The following is a 6,371-nucleotide window of genomic DNA, read 5'->3' on the forward strand; positions in this document are numbered from 1 at the left end:
GATTGAAACCACTTTGTATAATCAGTTCCAAGCAATTGATGTGTATCCCATTAATGCACAGCAATAGTAGGGAAGAGTATCAAAATCAACGGGGAGCCAGTGAGATGCACATATTTGTGATAGTCATTTGGCAAGGAAAGTGAATGAAAATCCTCACAAAATTGTAAAAACAGCGACAAAATATTTTCTGAAAGAAACTTCATTAAGGAGAGCAACCGGTAAAAGGAGAAAGAATCCTTATTTTATCATGATGTAGTTCAATAATAGACATAATTACAGATAATTGGTTATATTTAACATGCATAATCGGTTATATTTAACCTGGCTGGTGAGGCAACTTTGAAATGACATTTATATCCTAAAGTTAGTTGCACAAGGAGTGGAAAGTCTCTATCCTTCTTCTTCAAAAAGATCAATCTGCAGGTTAGTAGGAACACTGATTAATTCATATATTGGTAAAAACAATCAAAGATGGTCCTTTGACACAATAGGTTCATTTAAGATGAAAACACCACACTCCACATATCCATGTTTATCATTTTATTCTCTGATGCAACTACAACCCAGTTGTGTCCTGTAGGGCTTGATTATGTCTATCAGAAATAACACTTTAAAAAAAAGATTTATTCAAGCCTGTTCAGCACTGTACTAGGGGAATGGGATGTAAAACAAGTACAATAAAAGTCTAATGTTTAAGTTATTTAGATAGTCTGCAGATTTAATATCAGTATAAAAGGTTGTATATGGTTCCAATGATGTTCCCAATGAATAAGAATGACTGAGCAATTCCACTATATAATTAGACTTGGTGACCAGAATTGTGTAAATGACTGAGATAAATTTTATGCACATAATTTATGTATAACATCCTTCAGTCTGCATTTATAGGCAGAAATGATCCTGCTTTTATTGAGATAAGTTGTTGTTACTTTTGGAATAAACTGGAACTGCTGGAATTCCTCCACTAAACGTCAGCAAGTTGGGATTTCTGTCTACGTGTTTGGGAATTTTCAGGGAATGGCTGTGAGGAATTGAGGAAAGAGTTAATATGTTTAGCTTTTTAATTTTTAATTGGTTATTTAATTGTTATTGTGTCTTGTTAAATTTTTGTGGTAGTTCGATACTTTTAATAATTTCTGATTGTGTAAAATAATTTGTCAAAACACTTCAAAGGATAGTGGACAGCAAACAGGAACAAGAAAAGTTTGGAGGTAGACAGGAGGTGCTGAAGAAATAGATTTGAGAAGGCTTTTAAAAAGATGATGGTAAGATAAAGTGGGTTGGAAAAAGGTAAAGGTGATGTAGTGGCTGAATGGTTGGCGCTGAATGAAATGGAGAGCTTAGGAGGGAGGGGATAGCTAGAAAGTATTGTTCATTTGGGGGCTGGGAATGAGGCCATGGGAATGTCTAACAGCAGATTAAGGTAATTCACTAAGGCCCAAGTGCCAGGCAGTTAAGCAAAGGCAAAGATGATGAGTGTGCAGAAGATATTTGCCTTGGAATTCTAGATTAATTTAAGCTATTTGGAAGGTGAAAAGTGTGGATTTGAAATGATGAAATTGTTGTACAGAATTTTGGTAGTACTAGAGAATTACAGAGATACAATACAGAAACAGGCCCTTCAGCCCATCGTGTCCACGATGACCATCAACCAACCATTTACACCAATCCTACATTATTCCCACATTCTCATCAACTCCCAGCCAGATTCTACCACTCACCCACACATTTCGGGACAATGGCCAATTAACCTACCAATCTGCACATCTTTGGGATCTAGGAGGAAACGGGAGCACATAGAGGAAACCCATGTGGTCACAGGGGGGACAATGTGCACAGATAGTACCCGAGGTTAGGATTGAACCCAGGTCTCTAGCGCTCTGAGACAGTAGTTTACCAGCTGTGCCTCCGTGCCACCCTTCATATGTCCTGAGGAAACAATGGAAATGTTTTTCATTATTTTACCCATCGATAAATCTTTTGAAAATCATCTACAATGCAAGGTGAAAGGAGCAAGTATGTTTTCATTTTCTCCACAATCTGCATGTCCTGTTCAACCCTGAACTAAGCTTATTATTCGTTTTAATCTCCACCACATACACTGCTTACTTTCACCTCCATCACCTACCTCTGGCTTTAACCCAGCTGCAGAAACTCATCTGTGCTTTTATTAGGTTCAACTTGATTATTATAATTCCAGCCTTCTAACACCCAGCTTTTATAAAGGATTATGCACAACCTGTGATGTTTACAGTCACATAATGCTGTTCATTCCCTCAGTGGCTCAGATTTCAAATCTTATACATCACAATTCTGGTTGTAAAGGATTCTTTCCTTTACCTTGCTTTTTTTTTAGAATATAATTTGATGACATTTGAGATATGATAACAGAGAAATGAGATCATTGCATTGAACTATCATTTCACGTCTACCTGAATGCTAGGTAGAAATAAGAAGTAATGTATAAATGAATGACTGAATGCTGTTTATACCTGGTGGAAGCATGAGGGAAGACAGATCAGGAGGACAACCAATGTGCAACACTTTGGAACTCAAAGATCCAGCTGATGTCTTCTCCTAAATCTACATTGCTGACTATCTGTTTGAGCAGATGGTCCTCCAACATGAGGCTCATTTAAGATGGAAGTCCACATGGTGAGGATTATGATTTCATCCTTTAATGCAACTGCAACCCAGTTGTGCCCTCTAGGCCTTGATTATCTCTATCAAAAGTAAAATTATTTTTAAAAAAGTTCTATTGAAGCATGTTGAACAGAGTACACCAGAGATGCTATGTCATTTAAAGCATTTATCAACAATTTTCAGGTTCGTTTCTGATTAAATTCTAATGACCATGGTTGTGATTTTCTAAGTGACGGGTGCTCTCTAGAGCTTTTCAAGAATTCTACAGGGCATGGTGTGCCAGATGCTGAAGGACTTGGTCCTGACCTTAAGATTTCTGCACAGATCAATTGTTCCTAGATATGGATGAGTCAGTGAACATTTCCCTCACAAAACAATGTGATCGGGAGAATGAACAGGACAGATTCTGTGGAAGAGGGAAAGACAGATGTTCACCTGGAACTTCACCCATCTGAACCTCAGTGAGGAAAAATCTGTCAGAGATCAGTTTAATTACGTGTGCACTGAAATCTGCCACTGGGGACTGTCTTGGAGCAGGACAAGGTCAGCATAGATCAGCCATGATCATATTGAATGGTGGGGCGGGCTTGAGTGGCCTGGTGGCCTGCTCCTGCTATTTGCTTGTGTTTTTGTACATTGCCACTGGGAATCAAGTGACACAATTATGTGTCCTGAGCCTGCCATGTGCTGGGAATCATGGTGGGATATTTATGTACCTGCCTTCTGCCAGGTTGGAGCTGAACCTGTTTATAACTGCTTGTGGTTTCCCTCCTCCCCTACAAAGGGAGGATGCATGGGCTCTCTGTGCAGAGAGAGTCAGTGTCATTTTACTTCTGCTGGGGACAAGCAGACAGAGTGAGAATGTGGCTTTGGTAGGTCGCTGAGCTTCTCCATTCCATTAACAGCACACACATTGCTCTCTGAAGGTGCTTCATGTCAATTTTGGTCTACACAGAGAAATATTTAATTCCCCAAAGTGCAGTTGATCTGTGATGTTAAACATTGAATTATGCAGTACAATTCCCTGTATCCTGGCTGCAGTCATCATACATTCCTTCTGCAGCAGTCCACTGTTCCATCTGCACTTGAGCCTAAAAGTAAACCAAAGGCTGACTACAGTGCCGTAACAGCTATGCAGTGATGATAAATATGGCTGTTGGCTCCGATTACACAACTATACACTCCACTTATATAAAGACACATCAAATGTAATAGAGCAAATCATTGACTTGCTAAAGGAACAGCTGGCTGGAATTTTCTGCAAAGCTCTGCAGTTCCCACCAAATGTTTTGCCACAGTGAGGCTGCAGCCCTGGTCACCAGCTATAGGCTGAGCAGGTAAGGAGAAGGATCAGGAAGATGACAGAAAGAGGATTGAATGCAGAGGAAAACCAGTCTGGCCTGGTTGTCTATGAGAAACTGAAGCCTGTGATGAAACTGGACATTGGTGAGCAGGTTGTAGGTGAGTAAGTGCTATTTGACAATGATAGCTGTCAGATCCGGTTATTTTCGAATCCGTGGGTTCTTTCAGGAGTCCAAGAATGATTTGAAAACAACTTGGTGCTTCACAAAGTTTTATTGGAAAAGTTTAAAACAAAGACAGTCACAGAGCACATAGTACTAGCCTTACTACTAGGAGATGAGCTGAGACAAAAAGAACTAAAGATGAGCTAGGGCATGGGGGGGTGGGGGTGTGAGCCAGTTGGGGGTGGGGTGGGGTAGGTGAAGAGAGCAAGAGAGAGAGGTGAGAAAGTAATAAACAAAAACTAGACCTTTTATACCTGAGATAAGAGGTGCTCCTTAGCTAACAATAGTCCAATCAGGAAACCTATTAGATACCTGTGACATAACCAACCAATGAGAAAACACGTATTCACCTGATGGACGAACCAATAAGCTAGGAAGCGGCCATTCCTTGTGCAGCCACTTGAGGTGTATTAAACACTATACATGTTAAAAAACTACTTAAAACAGTCAAATCCAACATAGCTTCCACCGTTTTGTGAGGATTGAGAGTGGAGTGATTGGGTGGTAATTAACTAGATTGGGTTTATCTTGCTTTTTGTGAACAGGACATAACTGGGCAAATTTTCTATATTGTCAGGTAGATTCCAGTTACGTAATTTACTGGAACAGCTTAGCTAGAGGTGCAGCTAGTTCTGGAGTACGGCTCTTCAGTACAATGGCTGAGAGGAGTTCTAGTCTTTGCTGTATCTGATGCTCATAGCTGTTTCATGGAGGGAATTAAGTTGGCTGGAGGATGACTTTTGTGATAGAAAGGATCCTGGGAGGGAGCCAGATCAGATTGTTTAGTTGGCACTTTTGGCTGAGCATATATCTGTACAGCTTTTATCAATGGTCACATATTAGAGGTGGAGGACCAAGAATGTTGATGGGATTGAAAGACAAAAAGACACAGATAAGATACTGCTTGGTCATTATATGACACTTATGCGATGCACATGTTATTCAGTCATTTGTCAGGCCAGGCCTGGTTGTTAAACTGATCATGCTGTACATTGGCACTCACCTGATTTATTAATAGAGGAATTGTAGAAGGATCTTTTCAAGCAGATCTTTTAAGCTGATCTTTGTAAGGATCTAATTTTACGCTGTAAAATTCTCAGTGAGCATCCCCAATTCTGATGTTTCTATTTTTTTTTCACCCAGGACGTTACTGGCTATTTTTAGTCCACATACACTTGTGAAGAGCAGGTCATTTAAGATTGCAAACCAGGTTTCCAATTTGCGTACAAAACTGCCATCGGCTTGGTCCAGTACAGCGGTATTAATTCTGCATTTGTATAGTGATTAAACAAATGAAGACCGGATTTCAGAGCACCACAGCAGAAGAAAAATAATTTCCCAGTAACTGAAGAAATTCTGTATAGACCTTGATTGATATAAGAGTATCTAAGAGCTTAGACTGAGAGCAAAAAGATTTTAAGGTAATCATGCTGTGGTGGATGAAAATGGTTGAATATGGAGTGATGAAAATGGAACAGAAGTAACAGCAGTAGTAATGCAGATCTACTTGTAAAAGATGGGACATAAAACAGAAATGAAACTGGAGTTGCTAATGGTGAGATCATATAAACATAATAGAAGCAGGTGAGGTCTGATAGCCCTTCATCCCTGTCTGTCATTCAATAAGTCTATGGCTGATCTGAACCTGGCATCGGCTCCGCTTTCAGCTGCACATGTAAACATATTTAGTTCCTTCAAAGCCAAAAAAAAACAGCAGGTGCTGGAAATAAAAAAAAAGAGGACAAAAATAATGGAAATCCTCAGCAGGGCGAGTAGCCTGATTTAAGGGAACTTGCACCTCGCAATTCCATTGTTCTTTTTGCCTTCTCCGTTCCATTCACCTTCCTTTATATAAACCTCCTCCAGCAGATCATTTTGATGCTGCCCATTCTATGAGCATTTCCAGCATTTTCTGTTTTGCTCAATGTGGTCTCCTCCACATTGGAGGAATTAACCACAGATTGCATGGCAGCTTTGCAGAGCACCTTTGTTCAGTCTGTAAGGGTGACCCTGAGCATCCATATGCCTGCCACTTTAATTCTCCCTTTCCACTCTGACCTCTGTTTTTGCCTCTTATTAGTATTGGTTTATTATTGTCACTTGTACTGACATCAGTGAAAAGATTTTGTTTTGTGTGCCATCCACAGATCATGCCATACATAATTACATTGAGATGGTATAAAGAAAACAGGATGCAGAATA

The sequence above is a fragment of the Pristis pectinata genome, chromosome 8, assembly GCF_009764475.1.
Source record: "Pristis pectinata isolate sPriPec2 chromosome 8, sPriPec2.1.pri, whole genome shotgun sequence".
NCBI classification, from domain to species: domain Eukaryota; kingdom Metazoa; phylum Chordata; class Chondrichthyes; order Rhinopristiformes; family Pristidae; genus Pristis; species Pristis pectinata.